This window comes from Nicotiana tomentosiformis, chromosome 6, assembly GCF_000390325.3.
Source record: "Nicotiana tomentosiformis chromosome 6, ASM39032v3, whole genome shotgun sequence".
NCBI lineage: Eukaryota > Viridiplantae > Streptophyta > Magnoliopsida > Solanales > Solanaceae > Nicotiana > Nicotiana tomentosiformis.
Genome location: NC_090817.1, coordinates 145,030,727 through 145,050,113, shown reverse-complemented (window position 1 = coordinate 145,050,113; position 19,387 = coordinate 145,030,727). Strand labels below are relative to the sequence as shown.

The 19,387-nt window shown below is 41.1% G+C and overlaps 1 protein-coding gene across 1 annotated transcript in view; it reads left to right on the top strand.

The window, feature by feature from the left end:
• Nucleotides 1-8,951: 8,951 nt before the first annotated feature.
• Nucleotides 8,952-19,387, top strand: part of LOC104106036 (uncharacterized) — a 187,835-nt gene continuing 177,399 nt past the window's right edge. Inside the window, exon 1 of the mRNA XM_070177991.1 lies at nt 8,952-8,962. The gene's annotated coding sequence lies outside the window, so the exon portion shown is untranslated. The remainder of the gene's footprint in view (nt 8,963-19,387) is intronic.

The window sequence follows — 19,387 nt, the reverse complement described above, 5'->3', positions numbered from 1 at the left end:
GAAGGGTCGTCGGAGTTGCACCAACTCGCCTGGAACACGCACGTCCCGACTCCGGCAGCGAGAACGGAAAAGAAGAGAAAGATGAGAGAGAGAGAGAGAGAGAGAGAGAGAGAGAGAGAGAGATAAAAGGAGAAAAGAAGAATAAGAAGAGAGAAAGAGAAAGAGAGTAGGAGAGAGAGAGGCTGGAAAGAGAGAAGTGGACTTACCTGTAACAGCACCTACGGCGGCGACGGTAAAGCAACAGATGCCGAAGTGTCGCTACTGGGTGCTACTGAAGGTTACCATTTTAAGAAGAAGAAGAACAGTCGAAAGAAGAGAGAGGAATCCTTCTTAAAAAGTAGTAATTCTGATATTCAATCAGCTCGAGTTTAAAACAAACAAATTAATATGCAAATCTTAAATTCGATTAGTAAAATTAAATTTTTATTGAAGTGTGTGATCATCTTATTTAAAAACTTAAGCTGTTAAAGAAAATACGCTTTTATTTACTTAATTATCTCTTCAATGCACCCCCTCAATCTCATGGAAATTAATTTAGTGGCGGCAATGAGACTCGAACTAAGGACCTTTGCCTGCTCTGATATCATACTAAAGTATGTTACTATCTCATCTAAAAGTTTAAATTGTTAGAGAGAACACATTTTTATTTACTTAATTATATCTTTAACAGTTTTATATGTTGATGATATGAAAAAATTTGCACATTTTGTGTAATTTAGTAGAATATTTATAGACGTTCAATAAAACTTACCAAATCCTTACATTGGGTAGCGGCACCTGCTCGCCCGTGCGGCATCTGCAGTTTCCCTCGCTGCAGGCTAGCCTGTTTTCTTTCCCAGAATTCCAAGCACGATCCTGTGCCTGTTGGTGGGACTCCCTCATGGGCTCTCCCTAACTCGTGTCGCCCGTAAGATGTCTAGGCCCTTGGCCCTAGACATGTCGTGGCGCTTCATCTTAGGATCTCAATCTATGCGCGCCCTAGGGGGATTGGACTAGGACATGCCTTGTCCTTAGCCCAAGACTGAGCATCGCTCCCGCGTGCACAGCCCAATCCTCAAGCTTGACAGTCGCCTAGTGCATCCGCGACTAGCTCGTGCCTCGCCCGAGTAAGGCAACCTTTAGACCTTGGACAATGTCATGCGCGTCTTTCGTGCCATGCCCATACATAGCCATCGCGACATGTTTCTATCCCGAAGTAGTGTAGTGTCGCCTATATCTGCACCTTTAGGCCAACAGACCCTTGCTTGCATGGTTGAACCCAAGCCATGCTCACAAGTTGACACATTATGCCCCTATGACAGGTGCGTCAAGTATCCAATCGGCACAGAGGTCTCCTTCCAACATTCGGCAGCCCGCGGGGCTGGCCGTCCCACACATCGAGCCTCCAGCGCCTACTTGATGCCCAACGCTAGCCCGAAGGCGTTGCGCCGCCCATAGAGTTTCCCTAACTTGTATGGGTACCTTTGACACTCCTTTGAGTCATCTAGGCAGGCCCTTGAGGTTGCCCCCAAGGTAGCTCGTTCTATACGGCTCGGTGGCAGCACGTATGGGGGAGGCAGGTCGGAGCTTTCATCACCTATACCCCCCCTTATATATGCTTAAAATTAAAAAGCCCAAGTTGTCCGAGTAGACAGTTCTACGTCAGACAATCAGAAGAGCTTTTTCTCACCAGTTCTTGGTCGAAATCACAACTCCAAATTGTGAGTTATGACATCTTCCCACACTCATAATGTCATCGTCCCTGATGGCACATCATGGCTTAAGACATCCCGGAGTCTGCCCCATCAGGTATGCCCATTCAAGCTCCTTTTGTCCTGTGGGTTGGACTTCCTCGAAGTCTCCCTTTCTCAAAAGGAGTCGTGCCCCATGCACTTCTCCCCCAAGTATCTTCCAAGCGTGCCTCTGCACTTCATCTCTATTCGGTGTTCACTTGGAAAGTACCTCCGCACTTGCACCCTATGGTGTCTCACTTTGTAGTTGACCTATACTAGTCAACTACACCATGACCCTCACGGTCTTCATGTCCGTCTGAAGTTTTCCCTTCACAGGTTAGCACATCAATGTGCTCTTTTGACGCCGCTCACGTAGCCTTTCACTCCCGTAGCCTTAAGATGCCCTCTTTGGCATGGCTCCCGTAGCATTAAGACGCCCTCTTGGCATAGCTCCCGTAGCATTCCGCTCCCGTAGCTTTCCTTGCCCTCACTACCTTGAAGATGTGTTCGCTTCCAGACCCACGACTTCGCCCATATGCCTCTTGCATAGGCGGGATCCTCCCACACTCAATGTGGAGGATACATCTTAGCATTGTCGTCCCACTTGGCATTCGGCCAGCACTTGGGACGACCTTTGGTGAGTACTGCATTCCCAAAGTCATAGCATCGCCGCATTCCCGAACAAAGCTCTTTGTTTGCCAGTCGTCACTTCCTCATCAAGTTGCCAATGCTCCTGGTAGTAGTTCAATACTCGCCCTATAGATAGGCACCCTCTTGGCCCTGCTAGCACGGCTTCCCGGTTCGGTGTGCCTCGCACCTGGACACTCACGGTCCCCGATCATTCGACATACCTCTTTCCAGAATGATGACACCTTCTAACTTGGAAACTCGCCCAATTCCGAAGTTTCGCTATGCCCTCGAATTCGTTTCCTCACCTTGGCAATGCCCTCAGGCAGCCCAAAGGTCTTCTCCCGTAGGAAAGACACTCAACTTGATGTGTTGCATGCATCCTTGACAAGATCTCCGATATGATCATGCCCAAGTTTATAGTCCATGGCTCCCACTCTTCGCAATATGGTTGCACGACCTGGCAAACATGGCATTCTCTTGACCATCCGACTCATCGGCATATCACCTCATTCAGTAGCGACCTAGACTTCGAAAGACAATGGAATCATCCATTTCTTTCTTGGACCATTAGTATCGGATTCTCGATCTATGGTGGCATCTGAACATCAATCTCTGCTTTGACGCGATCTCCGCACTGACATCCAAAATGCACTCGCCATATTCACCCTTTGCCTTGACGTTGTGTGTTTGCCATTAATGAGGTTAAGCTAATTACTGGCTTAGTGCAATATAAGCTCCACATTGTTGGAATTCAGTTGCTTATAGTGAAAATTGATTTGTTTTATGATTAGGCTTTTCTGCAATAATACTATATGTTCGATAACCTTCTTCGAAATTGACCCGGACAATTAACAGCCATTCCGCTCATATATGATTAATTTTAAATTCGTATGTCAGTTTCCAAATAAAGTTTATGTTTATGATTAGAGTTAATTAATCGTTACCTTAAACCTAACGGCCAGAAACTGACTTAAGTCACTCCTTTTCAACTTTCTACATTATATCCAGTTTGACTGTAGTCTTCTCTCACGTGTCAATGCGTCGGTCACTCACGTGCCGGACACTGCAAATGTTACACAGTTCCATTTCTCTTCCTCGCGAGCTGTCTGACACATTAAATTTGACCATATTTACTTAAATGTATTCACCGCATCAGCTGTGGGACCACCATACATAGGCAGATAATCCGGTTCAACTTTTAAGATTTTTAACATTGCATTATACTATTAAAATTATGGATTCAAATCAAATGCTTGTTGAAATTTTAGTAAGTTTTTACATATAAATTCATACTCTGTATCAAAAATTATGGATTCAGTTAAACCCGTAGCCGGTTACATCTGCCCCTACCACCACGAACCTCCACCTCAACCATTTATTTACCGGAGCACTTTTTTTGTTTCTCATTCCGATGTCTGATGTTCACTTTAGTGCTTGATTATTGAATTCGTGTTGGAAAATATTACTTTGGAACGAAAGATTCTCTATCAAAGTCAACTTCATTTTTAGGGTTCGATCTAAACTTTTGATTAAGAATCGAGGAATACTTATCATTCTTTTAAAATATTTTATGGTATACGCCGGAGCTCCTTGGTCAATCATAATGCGGATGATTGTGTATTTTTCTGGATAGATTAAATGGTATCGATAGTGTTTAAAATTTTGTAATGCTGATAGATGTCGAAATTCACCCCTTGTTTCTTCTAGGAATGCCAAACTTGCCATTTTAGTTTAGTTTTCACTTAGAAAGTTAAAGAATTTGATACACGTAAGTTTAATTTTAGATGAGAAATGATAACAAACACAGCCTAAAAGATAATTGTAACATGCTTGTAATTTAAGAAGAAGATAAAAGCTTTTACTTCCTTCTTATTTGGAACACTTCAGTTGAGCATTTAAAAAATACTGACAAATTTGCGCAATCCACTCAATATTAAAGTCTAAAATTAATTCTTAAGTAGATTTTGTGGTTATAAGATAATCGATACGCAGAGAAATGCCAGATCTGTTTTAATTCTAGTTAATAAATTCGAATTTATTGGGAGTGAATGGAGAATATTATAATTTATAGATATTTTCAGATTTGCTAATAAAAGACTTAGTTAGGAGAATCAGACGGTGAACAATATATTCATTCATTCAAAGCTTCATCAATTCGCCAAAAGTCGTTGTCTGAACATTTTCCATATTGAATTCGATGTAGTAGAGGAGATACCCTTGTGTCATTCGATATATATATATATATATATATATATATATATATATATATATATATATATATATATATATATATATATACAAACCCCACTAGAAAATAATACTAGAAAGTAAATATTAACTTGAATCACGAAGTAAAGCCTTATAATCATCACAATTTTTAGATTCAAACATACACTTATAAATTAAGGTGAATCCAGAATTCTAATTTGTTGGATTCGATATCGAAAGTTCTTAGAATTAAATCATTGTACTTTTAGAATTATGGGTTTATATATTTAGTATGATATTAAAGGGGGAGCCGACGAGGCAATACTTTTGGAGTTTTGAGAAATTATCTCGTTCTTTTTTTATGAGTTAAATTTAATTTTTACCATGCTGTGCATGGGTTAGTACGATATTAAAGGAGGAGGGACCTCTCCTCCCCTCCCAAAAAAATAAACAAAATAAAAGAGAGAATAAGTTCCTGGGAATTTTTTTTTACTTTGTGTTTTTATCTTCTTTTAGGAAAAAGATATACCAGTAGCTAATTTGCTGTTCAGACGCTTGATTGAATTATTGAAGTCAGAGAATTTGTTATCTAAGTGGTGCAAGGGTGAAGTTGCTTCCAAGTCATTGACTCTAAGTGAGCAAATACGGAATGTCAATATGAATTAACGTAAGTTGCTCCGACTCGGGTGCGAGTGTTCGATACAGATGAAGATCTAAATGTTGGATTATTCATGATTTAAATTTTAATATTTGGGGGTAAGAATCTAGGTACGGATGTGGGTGGGAGTTCGGCTAAAAATAATTCAAATAAATAAAAGTACAGTTATAAAAATATGTTTTGTGTCCCGAAATTTTTCGCCGATGTTGGTCAAAGTCCCAAAATCGTTTGATCATATCCGGTATGGATCACTCACTCACACCCACACTCTGATCCATGTTGTGTCGACACGAATGCGGTATCGAAAGTGAAGAGTCTGAGCTAACTTTGGAATTAACCACTAAAACTATGAGGACTAGTTTGGTTTTGTTTACCCCAAAAATCGGATAATAATTGAATTTATACGCGATTTTAAGGATATGTGATCTAATTTGATACAAAGTGAGAAATCAAATTTAATACGGAAGAATAAGTAGAAAAATAGATACAAACCATGCAGATTGAACAACTTAAGCCTCCCAAGGTTAATTTTCTTCGAATTTAGATGTGATATTATTGAAGCCAGAATAATATGAACAAAGCTAGAAAAAATAGTATATTGTTCTCTTAAGTATGTTACAATGTGTTTTATGACTTACTCCATCCCTTCTATATATACAGGGAAATGAAACCTTTAAGACATTATTTTCTAGGAAATTATGTAGACCGTTGGCTCCCTTTTTGACTTAATCCCGTAATTTTTGCCATAATGATTGGTCAATGGCGAGAATCACGGATACTTGTCGTGTGAGTTGGCAAAGCTTTTCTTCGAGGTCATTAGAAGCGGGGTCGGTTGTGTCCCCGATAAACTCGAGGGCAAATCTGATGGTCTTGTTCGAACTCCAATCCTCGAGTTCGAGCTCAGTTACATCTATAACTTCGATCTCTTACGTAGGTGCCGAGCCTTGACCTTTTGTTCCAGATGCCTCGATTAAGAATAGAGCTCGGTTCTACCCGTATACAGATAGTCCCCTAATTTTTTGGAGAGTAACGATATGAACCCTCGGTCCTTACTTCGATAAATCATGACGACGGGTACATGACGTAGGTGATAAGAATAGTGGAAACGTCTCGTCAGTCCGGTATTCGAGGCACTAAATGTATGTCAGTTGACGATCGGCTACCTCGGGAGATGAACCGCCGCTTGAGGAACCTATAAATACCCTTTAATCCGTTTGTTAGAACTTTTACGCCCACATCCTTCTTGCATTCTAAGAACATCATCTTCTTCATCTTCTGGTTTTCTCATTGCCAACCTCAAAGCTTCCCCTTATCAACAATCTCTTTCCTTCATTTTTTATAAAAATGGCAAAAACTTCAAAGTCTGTTCCTCATAAAGAAACACCTTCTTCTTCAAAACCTTCTGAAAACGCTACTCACGCTGCTACTGAGGAACCTCCTCTGAGATCATGCATCCCTACTGGGTGTCCTACTGTGGCTGATTTCAAGGTTGAGAATACGCACATTGTACCGGGTCGATGCGAACCGGTCTCAAGGTACATATGTACGATCACAGACAACATCCTCGATAAGGTTAAAGAGGATTGCAACTGGGTAGGCAAGAAGAATCAATTATCACTTACGTAGAGGGTTTCTTGAGTGTTTACACTTACCCTTTCACGTTGGTTTCTCTAGACCCCGTTATCATAGCCTTTTGCAAAAGGTATGATCTAACGCTTGGGCAGATACATCCTTCATTTTGGAGGATTATTATTCTGCTTCGATTCTTTGTGAGCAAGGTCGAGGGATGTCCATTCAACATCGACCATCTCATGTGCATGTACAACCCTCAACTTTATCGAGGAGGGCTAATTAAGCTTGCATGTCGAGCCACCAAGACCTTGTTCTCGAGTATCGACGAGGATCGAGACCGGGGCTAGTTAGATATATTTTTTCGAGTGAGAACCTCGGACTTAATCCCGACTGCGGACATGCCGTTCTCTGAGAAATAGAACATGAAACGTAAGTTTAGCTTTGCCTTCAGTATTCCTTTTATTGCTTTTCATTTTGGTTTCTCATCGATGTTATGTGATGCAGTTGTTGCCCAGATGTCGAACCTTGTTCCCGAACTTAAAGAGTGGGTCGAGGGCATTACGACACAGAGACCTTATTCCGAACGTTTATGGCATGAGCTCTCGAAGGTCCGATGGGAGGTCCCTAATCATGGTAAGGGTTTTTCCCTAATAATATATCTGATCTCATTTTTTCATCATCAGTCTCTGATTCGTTATATTTTCATTTTGTAGGTTTAGGAAAGGACGTCGAGATGACGCCTTCATCAGTTGACGATGATATACACGCCGATCCCCCTGCTTCGAAACAGGGCAAAGAGAAGAGGAAAAGAAAAGCTTTGAATCCTTCGGCCCCTGAAAGGAAAAGCCGAGGAAGCTACTTGCATAGAAACCTAAGAAAACCAGTGCCCGAGAACTTTCATCGAACTCACTCAATCGGTTGAGGGATGAGTTCGAGGAAAAAGAAAATTCTAAGTTAGTGGACCACGTGAGAAGTGGCTTCGAAATGCCTCGAGCCATGGAGGTCATAGAAGAAACAACGGTTGAAGTCTCCAAGAGGGTCGAGACCGATTTGGCCCGAGCCAGTGAGGTCGAGAAAGGAAATATGACTGGTACATCCCGATTAGAAGATAACGTACCCAAAGAGGCACTTGGGTGATTGACCTTTCTGGGTCGCCTTCGTTTACAACTTCTATGATAAACGAGGCCCAGGCGTTGAAAGGTAACCTCGGCGAAGGGGCCCAAGGAGTAGCCGATTCTTTCCATAATATTTTCGACAGCCTAGATTCCACTACTTCGGAGGATGTTACCGGTTTGGGCGACCTACCGGCAACAAGGAAGATACCGTCCCCGGGAGCTGGCGGGTCCTCTTCGAACCCAAAATTAGCGAATCAGTTCCCTGCTTCGAGTGTTGATCCTACTCGGAGACGAGCAATTTATATGTCCATCCCGGAGGACGCTTGGGTTCTTTCCGTCCCGGTGGGAATTGCTAGTTACCTTCGGTGCTTGGTGACCGAAGAGGATCAAATCAAAATGAACGAGGTAGATGCGCCTTGCCTTTTCAACGAAGCTCAACAGGCGCTGAATCAGGTAGTTTCGCATATCCCTTTGTTTTATACTTAGATTCAATAGTGAATAATCCTAACATCTTCCTTTGTGTTTACAGGTATCGGTGCTTCATCATGAGGCCTTTCTCCGATACCGGGAGGAGTTCAAGCGTCACAAGGCCGAGATTTGGGAGCTTGTCGAGAAGAAGGATACTTACAAGCTTCTTAGTAAGAAGCTTCGGGCCGAGTTAGAAGCGGCTCGGAAGGAGCATGCCGATTTGCTCGAGTAGGTAATACGAATATTCAGATACTTTGGCTAACGACCCGAAACTACAGGCTCAAAAGATACTTGACCAGGTCGGGAAGCTTCAGGCAAAGGTGGACGCGGTGAAGGCCGAGGCCGAAAAATGGAAGAAAAGTATGGACCGTCGGGCCTCGAAAAAAGAAACTGCCCAGGCACAATTGGCTTATGCTGAGGTCCAGCTTCAGGCTGTAAAGGAGAAGAACTCAGCGCAGGAAAAAACGATCGAGGAACTTCAATCTCAGCTGAGTTAAGCTGTTTCTGGCCAAGAGAATCTAGCCAAGGAGCTCGAGGCTGCCAAATCAGAAGTCATTACGGACCGAAACGAAGCTGATAAAAGGGTGGCCCAGCTCAAAGTTGATGCCGAGGCTATACAAGAACAGGCAAAAAGTATGGTGAAGCATGCGTGGTAGGAATCCCGAAGGAAGACCCTCAAGGGAGTTCATGCCCAGAACTTTGACATATTGAACGAAATTGAAAACGCCAATACATGCGAAGCCAATGCTCAAAGGCTATCTTTTCCCGAGGAGGATTCCGATGCGTCTGAAGAGTCGGGCGAGCCCGGTGGCGAGGGAGACTCTGAAGGCGATGACGCAGCTCCTGGTGAAGATTAGGTCGTTCAAATTTTGTACTGTTTCTTTTGTTGAGGCGACTTGGCCTTTGTATATGACATGTAACGGGTCTATTCAGCCTTTGTAAAAAAAAACTTTGATATATATATATAAGGCCTCTTTCATAGCTTTCAAATTTCTTCCTTGCTTTATTATTTATTTTCACAAAGGTCGATATGTCTTAGCATGAAATAATTAGGTTGTGTTTGAAGGTTCGAACAAACCTTGCCTTTATTGTCTTTTTGGGTTAAGGCTTTGTAGGGGTAAGGTGTTACCGATAATTTTTCCCCGAAATATTTTAAGTTTATAGCCTTGCCGAGGCTAATCTTTAGAACCGGGCAATTCCAAATAAGCTTCATTCCATCGAGTGTTTTTAACTCGGACTGGCCTTAGCCTTTAAATTCGGGCAATGCCAAATAAGCTTCATGCCCTCGAGTTTTATTAACTCGAAACTTGCCTTAGCCTTTAAATTTGGGCAATGCCAAATAAGCTTCATGCCCTCGAGTTTTATTAACCCGGACTGGCCTTAGCCTTCAAATTCGAACAATGCCAAATAAGCTTCATGCCCTCAAGTTTTATTAACTCGGACTGGCCTTAACCTTTAAATTCGGGGAATGCCAAATAAGCTTCATGCCCTCGAGTTTCATTAACTCGGACTGGCCTTAGCCTTTAAATTCGGGCAATGCTAAATAAGCTTCATGCCCTCGAGTTTTATTAACTCGGACTAGCCTTAGCCTTTAAATTCGGGCAATGCCAAATAAGCTTCAGGCCCTCGAGTTTTGTTAACTCGAACTGGCCTTAGCCTTTCAAGTAAGGCAATGCCTACAGTCCCCGAGTGAAGTGAATGTTCGAACTCGAATTAAGGTGGCCCTCGAGGAAATTCCTTGAAAAATGCAAGTGACGTTTTTGAAGATGAGATATTTATATGCAAAGAAGAGTCTTTTTTTTATTCCTATGCATAATAGTTGTACATGTATACACGTTTTGTATCAAGGCTTGAATAATTTGAGCGGGCACGGTTCATTTGACAGTTGAATGATTTGAGCGGGCACGGTTCATTTTACTGTTTGGCCCTTACAATAAATCTTGTTGGTCGAGGCCCTTTAATCACGAAGTCGAGATGCCTTGTAAAATCCGATACCCGAGGACATAGCCCCCAGTGTTCGAGGTTGATCGATGAGAGGCCTTGAATGTTGTCGTGATCATTGTCATCGATTCATAATCTGCCTTGATTCTAAGTTAGCACGATTACTTGTTGCCTCATTAAAAACCTTGCCGAAAAACCAATTTGGGACAAAACCGATTCTAGGAAAAAAGAGTGCAACGCGTGCTTTCAGACCTAGGATCTCGTATCATCCTTTGTAAGTTGCCTTAGAAATAATATAGTTTTAAGTGAGATATATTCCAGTTGTTTGGTAATTGCTCGTCGTTCATTGTTCCGAGCTTATAGGATGATTTTCCGGTGATCCCGATAATTTGGTACAGTCATTCCCAGTTCGGACCCAATTTCCTTTTGTTCAGGTTTCGGGTGTTCAGTGTAACTTTTCTTAATACTAAGTCCCCAATATTGAAATATCGAAGGTTGGCCCTTCGATTATAATATCTCTCGATCCGCTGTTTTTGGGCTGCCAAACGGACAAGGGCGGTTTCGTGCCTTTCATCTAATAGTTCTAGGCTCGTACTCAAAGCCTCGTCATTCGATTCCCTTGTTACATGTCGGAATCTGATGCTTGGTTCTCCGACCTCGACCGGTATTAAAGCTTGGGTACCGTAAACCAAAGAAAAATAGTGTGGATCCGGTACTGGACTTCGAGGTTGTACGGTACGCCTATAGGACCTTAGGTAGCAATTCTTTCCATTTTCCTTTGGCATCGATCAACCTCTTTCTGAGGTTTTAAATTATGATTTTGTTGGTGGATTCTGCTTGTCTGTTACCACTGGGGTGGTAAGGAGTGGATAAGATCCTTTTGATCTTATGGTCTTCAAGAAACTTGCTTACTTTGCTGCCAATAAACTATTTTTCGTTGTCGCACACAATCTCGGCCGGTATTCCGAATCGACATATAATGTGATCCCAGATAAAATCGATGACTTCTTTTTCTCTGACCTTTTCATATGCTTGTGCTTCCACCTATTTAGAAAAATAGTTAGTCACAAATAATAAATTGGGCCTTACTGGGCGTCGACGATGTCCATCCCCCATTTCATGAACGGCCATGGTGACAAGACCGAATGTAACGGCTCTCCTGCTCGATGAATCATCGGAGCATGCCTTTGGCATCCATCACATTTTCGAACGAACTCCTTCGCGTCTTTTTCCATGTCGATCCAGTAGTAACCGGCTCTGATTATTTTTTGGACCAATGATTCGGCGCCCGAGTGGTTTCCACAGGTACCTTCGTGGATTTCCCTCAAAACTTATTCGGTATCCCCTGGTCCCAAACATATCGCCATCGGGCCATCGAACGTTCTTCTGACTAATGTTCCGTCCTCGGATAAGCTAAATCGGGTTGCCTTAGTACGTAGGGCCCTCAATTCTTTTGGGTCCGAGGGTAGTTTTCTGGTCCTGGTATATTCCACGTACTTATTCATCCAATCCCAAGTTAGGCTTATTGAATTGATCTCGGCGTGGCCTTGTTCCACCACCGATCTCATAAGTTGCACGACTCCTCCTGAATTGGACTCGTAATCTTCGACCGACGATCCGAGGTTAGCGAGGGCATCGGCTTCGCTGTTTTGATCCCGGGGTACATGTTGCAAAGTCCATCTTTGAACCGATGTAATGTCACATGTAACTTGTCTAAATATCTCTGCATTCGTTCTTCCCTGACCTCGAATGTTCCGTTAACTTGGATTATAACAAGGAGGGAGCGCACTTGGCATCGATCACTTCTGCTCCTAAGCTTTTGGCTAATTCAAGACTTGCAATCATGGCCTCATATTTAGCCTCGTTGTTAGTCAATTTCACAGTCTTAATAGATTGTCTAATTATATTACTTGTTGGTGGCTTTAGTATGATACCAAATCCGGACCCTTTGGTATTCGAGGCCCTATTTGTAAAGAGGGTCCAGATTTCTGAAGTTGCCTCTGAGTTAACTAGTAAATCTCTATCGACCTCAGGTATCAGGGCTGGTGTAAAGTCGGCCATGAAGTCCGTCAATATTTGAAACTTAATGGCGGTCCGAGGTCGATATTCAATATCGTACCCACTTACCTCCACCGCCCATTTGGCCAATCGACCCGATAGTTCGAGTTTATGCATAACGTTCCTTAACGGGTAAGTAGTCACGACACATATGGGGTGACATTGGAAGTATGGTTTTAGCTTTCTAGAGGCACTCAACAAAGCGAGCGCCAATTTCTCTAAGTGAGGGTATCTAGTTCCGGCCTCACCCAAGGTCCGGCTAACATAATAAATCAGAAATTACGTACTTTTTTCTTCTCGAACTAGGACTCTACTTACCGCTATCTTCGATACTTCCAAATATAAGTATAGTGGTTCGTCTTCCCTCGGTGTGTGAAGAAGTGGCGGGCTCGATAAGTACCGCTTAAGTTTTTCCAAGGACCATTTGCATTCTAGGGTTCATGTGAAGTTGTTTTTCTTTTTCAACAACGAGAAAATTCGATGACTCTTATCGGAGGACCTCGAGATGAATCGCCCCAGGGCGGCAATGCGCCCAGTTAGCCTTTGCACGGCCATCACGTTATCCACCATCATGATATCTTCCATAGCTTTGATCTTGTCGGATTTGAACTCGATTCCTTGGTTGGATACCATGAACCTGAGAAAATTACCTGACCCGACTCCGAACGCGCATTTTTTCGGATTCAGCTTCATGTTGTACTTTTTCAATATAGTGAAGGTTTCCTACAAATGCTTTAAATGGTCCTCTGCTCGCAAGGATTTAACCAACATATCGTCAACGTAAACTTCCATTGATTTTCCTATTTGTTCTTTTAACATCCGATTTACTAGGCGTTGGTATGTGGCTCCGGCATTTTTTAACCCAAACGGCATTACGTTATAACAATATGTGTCGTTTTTAGTGATGAATGAGGTTTTTTTCTGATCACCCGGGTCCATCCGTATTTGGTTGTACCCGGAATAGGAATCGAGAAAACTGAGGATCTCGTGGCCGGCCGTGGCATCGATCATACGATCGATGTTGGGCAAAGGAAAAGAGTCTTTGGGGCATGCTTTATTCAAATCTTTGTAATCTACACACATTCTTAGTTTATTCCCTTTTTTAGGGACTACCACTACGTTCGATAACCAATCCGGGTATTTAACTTCTCGAATAGACCCTATTTTTAGGAATTTAGATACCTCGTCCTTGATGAAAGCATGTTTGACCTCAGACTAGGGCCTCCTCTTCTGCTTGACTAGATTAATTTTTGGGTTCATGCTTAGTCTGTGAGTGGTTATCTCTGGTGGGATCCCTGTCATATCAAAATGGGACCAAGCAAAATAATCTATGTTAACTATAAGAAATTGAATAAATATTTTCCTGAGCTCAGGAGTTAAGCTCGTGCCGAGGTATACCTTCCGATCGGGCGAATGCTCGATTAATACAACTTGTTCCAGCTCTTCGACCGTCGATTTGGTTGCATCGGAGTCATCAGGGATTATAAAAGATCGGGGAACCCCGTAATCAACGTCTTCGTAAGTCTTTTGCTTATCTAATCGGATCGTTACCGGAATCGGTAATTATTTGGCTTCTGGGTTGGCGCCAGAATTCGGTTCCTTCGGTGTTGTGAGCATTGATATAGGAACCACTTCTTCGATGGTAAACATCTCTTTTGCGGCTGGTTGTTCCCCGTAAATTGTCTTGATCCCCCCAGGGACTGGGAATTTTAACACTTGGTGAAGAGTTGAGGGTACTGATCTCATGTGGTGGATCCATGGCCTTCCGAGAAGGCGTTGTACCTCATATCCCCTTCGATTACATAAAACTTGGCCTCTCGTACGATTCCGGCGGTATTGATCGGTAACATTATCTCCTATTTGGTGGTTTCACATGCCATGTTGAACCTATTTAGGACTCAGACTACTGGCACGATCATGTCCTGTAGACCGAGCTGTTCTACGACCTTCGATCGAATAATGTTGGCCGAGCTACCTGGATAAACTAACACACGTTTGATTCTAGTTTTATTTACAAGTACAGATATTACCAATGCATCATTGTGAGGTTGTATGATCCATTTTGCGTCCTCGTCGCAGAAGGATAAGGCTCTTTAAGGTATGTAGTCTCGAGTTCATTTTTCCCTGGTGACGGAGATTCTGGTGCGCTTCAACATTGGCCCTTGTGGGATGTCGATTTCACTGATGATCATATTTATGACGTGTTGAGGTTCAGTATCTTCTTGTCCTGTCTGTTTGTTAGAATCCCTGTTTCTAAAGTGATTCCTGGCTCGGTTGCTTAAGAATTCCTTTGAGCTAGATCGGATTGTAGAGGTCGAGGCCATTTGGTATTACTGATGCGCCCGATAGCAGATACGATGGCGACAACATCGATATTAAAGTTGTATTCTAATAGCCTCGATACTTCTTTACCCCCGAGGGACCTGTCGAAGCCATTTTTGGTCATGACCCCCGGTTTCTTCGACCTCGATCACTTCTCATGTCGTTTCTTACGGGGTTCCGCCCCGACCCGCTACTATTTCGATCTCCATTATAGGGCCGATATCGATCCCCGTTCCACGATCGATGTCCCTCTTGGATTTAGCGAGAGTCCTGGCGGGATATATAGACTTCGAAGGTACCCCGAGTTGATCATCTTCGACTCTGATTTTTGACTAATACCTATTGTGTACATCGGTCCCGGTAACGGCAGGGTATTCTATCAGGCTTTGCTTTAATTGTCGCGAAGCCAACGAGCTTCGAATATTGATTCCTTGAGTAAAAGCCTGAGCAGCCCAATCATCAGCGACCGGCGGCAGATCCATTCTTTCCATTTGAAAACGGGACACAAACTCCCTGAGCATCTCGTTCTCCTTCTGTTTGACTTTGAAAAGGTCCTTCCTGGTTTCAACCATGATGGCACTAGCATGTGCTTTTATGAAAGAGTCTGCAAGTATAGCAAATGAGTCAATAGAATTAGGAGGTAAGATGTGATACCATATCATGACTCCCTTTGATAGGGTCTCCCCAAAAATGTTCAGCAAAACAGACTCGATTTCGTCGTCTTCTAAGTCGTTCCCTTTGATGGCACATGTATAAGACGTTACATGATCGTTTGGATCGGTCGTTCCATTGTACTTAGGTATTTCGGGCATACGAAATTTCTTGGGGATCGGTTTTGGGGCCGCGCTCGGAGGGAAAGATTTTTGCACGAACTTTTTGGAATCCAATCCCTTCAATATCGGGGGTGCTCCTGGGATTTGATCTACCCTGGAATTATAGGTTTCAACCTTTTTATCGTTTGCTTCAATCTTAGTTTCCCCTGACTCTATCCGTTTTGTCAGCTCCTCGAGTATTTTTATAATTTCGGGGTTAGTCCCCGACTCTTGTTCATTAGACCTTACCACGGCCGGTTACGTTCTATGGGTGACTTCTTGGGGTGGATCGGGTTCAACCATGCTCGGTGCCTGGGTTTGGCTCTGCAACTGAGCTATCCCACATGTTGAGCTTGCATCATTTCGAAGATCATGCGTAGGCTAATTCCGTCTTCTTCAATGTTCTGTGTGTTTCGAGCTGCAGATGGGGCTCCACCACAGACGCTATTTTCAGGGTCGGTACACAAGTTCGCATCGACGATCACATGTGAATTTACATCGATCAGATCTGCAGTCTGAATCCCAACGACATCAGCGGGTGGCCCCGCATTAGCGGGCACCATGTTGTTATTCTCACTAGGGTATACAAATGAAACTGACAAACCGCACTAACCCGATAATCCGAGTCAAACCGAGAAAAATAACCCGACTATGATTTGGTTTGATTTGGTTTGGTGTTTGAAAACAAACCCGACCATATTTGATTTGGTTTGGTTTTAACTAAAAAAAGTCAAACTGAAACCAAACCAACCCGACATTATATGTATAGAAGTTTTAAATATATTTAATATATAAAAATATTTATGGTAGTGTAATTTATAAATATTTCTTAAACTTTTTCATAGTTTTATCTTTTAACATATTATTTTAAGTTTGGGCTTATAATTTTTAGTCCATAAATGTTAGTAACTCAAATAAATCATAAACCAAAATCAAATCAATACTAATGCTAATAAAAGGCATTCAATTCAATTGTACTATGAATGAAAATAGTGTTGGATATCTATTTTTTAGTTTTTCCATGGTTTAGATAAAATGTATAACTTATTTTTCTTTTAGTGGTTAGTCATGTAAATAATAATACTTATTAGTCATAATTTTAAATTATGTATGTTTTCATTATGGCTTATTAATAATATTTATTTTATGCGATTTTATTATCTTTATTGTTAAATATTTTAGTATAATACTATGACTCATCTCATATTTATGTTATTTTATTGAAAAACACTTTATATAGTTCTGTCTTACTAGGATTAAAGAAATATTTGGAGCACAAATTTTACGTTTTGTGCTATGAAGACTTTATGCAACAAAAAAAAAACCCGAAAAAAATCGAGATTAAAAAATCCGACTTTTATTGGTTTGGTTTGGTATTTAGATTTAATAATCCGATACAATTGGTTTGGTTTGGTAATTAGAAAATCTGAATCAACCCGACCCATGTACACACCTAATTCTCACCTTGATGACGAGCCTCGTTGTCGATATGTCAGAGGTGCCAATTGAGAGTTTGTCATTTTTGGCCTGAGATCAAAGATACTTCATAAAGCAAGTATAAAGTAGTGTGTGTTATGAAGATTTGTATCAAATAATCACTATTATCCTTAGCCCCACGGTGGGCGCCAAACTGTTTACCCTAAAAATCAGATAACAATTGAATTTATACGCGGTTTTAAGGATATGTGATCTAATTTGATACAAAGTGAGAAATCAGATTTAATAAGGAAGAATAAGTAGAAAAATAAATACAAACCATGCAGATTGAACAACTTAAGCCTCCCAAGGTTAATTTCCTTCGAATTTAGATATGATATTATTGAAGCCAGAATAATATGAACAAAGCTGGAAAAAATAGTATCTTGTTCTCTTAAGTATGTTACAATGTGTTTTATGACTTATTCCATTCCCTCTATATATACAGGGAGATGAAACTTTTAAGACATTATTTTATATGAAATTATGTAGACCGTTGGCTCCCTTTTTTACTTAATCCCGTAATTTTCGCCATAATGATTGGTCAATGGCGAGAATCACGGATACTTGTCGTGTGAGTTGGCAAAGCTTTTCTTCGAGGTCGTTAGAAGCGGGGTCGGTCGTGTCCCCGATAAACTCGAGGGTAAATCTGATGGTCTTGTTCGAACTCCGATCCTCGAGTTCGAGCTCAGTTACATCTGTAACTTCGATCTCTTACATAGGTGCCGAGCCTTGACCTTTTGATCCAGATGCCTCGATCAATCATAGAGCTCGATTTTACCCGTATACAAGCTTAATGGATCGGATAAAATGATAATCGTATAAGATTTCCCACGGTTTCAGCTGAGGATGAGTCGACGACTTTCTTATTCTGGTCAAAGTTAACCCCGCCACACCTGGAATTATATTGTTACTCAATGTCAAGGATCGTACAGTGTGATCCATTTATCGGGACAAAGGCCGAAAGGCTTAATTAAGCCATCACATCTTTGTTCCCTTTTGGGTACAGAAGAGACTGTTTATATTTACTCCAAAGAATGTCCTTTTATTCATTACTGTAGGAGTTTTACTTCTATCCAATTCAAATTTAAGAGAATTTTTATATTATCAATTATTTACTTTTAAAACAATAAATACGGATAATTGCTCATAAAAGGGAATTCGTAATCTAAAAAATAAAACAAGTTTTTTTCTTGTGAAAAATTAAAATATATTGATAGTGAAGATTCATTTTGCATTCAATTCATCTTTTTTACTTCACATTTCAATTATCCTTCTGTTTGCGTTTAATTTCTTGAGTTTTCTTATGGAGATATTGGCAGCAATGAGGAATATTGTGGTGTTAAAACTCAAAACCAAGCATTACAATTCATTAGGAATCTTTTTATACCATTAATGTACTTAGTATACATGTCATGGTCATGAAAGTACAGTGGAAATGATACAGTTCAATAGAAAAACTCAAAATACATTTAATTCACCACCCCAACTAAATCTAGGACGGTGAAAAAAAATCTAGGAATGCTAACTGTTATACAGTATATACATATAATGGCTTATTCAATTATTTGACTTCACTCTTTGTCATATCCACTTTGTACAACTCAATATGTGTCGTCCAAAAATTATGAATATGATAATAAAATATTGAAGTTCGAATTAAGGAAAAAAATGAATCAATAAACAAATAAATAAATAAACAACTGATTAATAATGCATGATATTCTTGAAAACTAGATTGATGATGTGCTTCCTGGTTTCTATGATTTGCATGTTATGTCTATTATTTCGCCCTTTTTTAAGAAGAAAAAAGACTTATCCATAATTAATGTAAGCCCACATGGGGTTCTTCATCCTAATAAGAACTCTCTGGCAAATATATAATTGCATGTAGAGCAATACAAACCTCCATGTGAAACATTGGGTCCATGTTTGCTCGTGTCTGTTTCTTCACAACCATGTAATAAGTTATCTTTGGTATGTATGAGTAGCTATCATCAATAGAAATTTCAAAAGTTAATTGGAGACGAGAAAAGTTGGTCAAGACATTTCAACAACGGAAAAGACTTCTCTCCATAAAAAAAAAATAAAAAAAAAAAAAACTTTGAAGAGAAGAAAAAGGGTAATCAATGCACGAATCATCTCGAGTTCACGTAGGGTCCGAAAAAGGATCGCACCCCAAAAAATGTTGATATAGACAACCTACTTTAATATAATCATGTGGCTGATAGATTTAGCGGTAGACAGCCGAGAGATCTTCACAAGGTAGGCTAATAAAAAGAGCTGCAGGCGATAGAGAAAGACGCACGATTCCGTGGCACATTTTTTATCGTAACATCTTGATAGAATCAGCCAGCCAATCCCAATCACGAGACCAAAAAGCCAAAAATAGACCTATAGAATAGAGGGTATCAG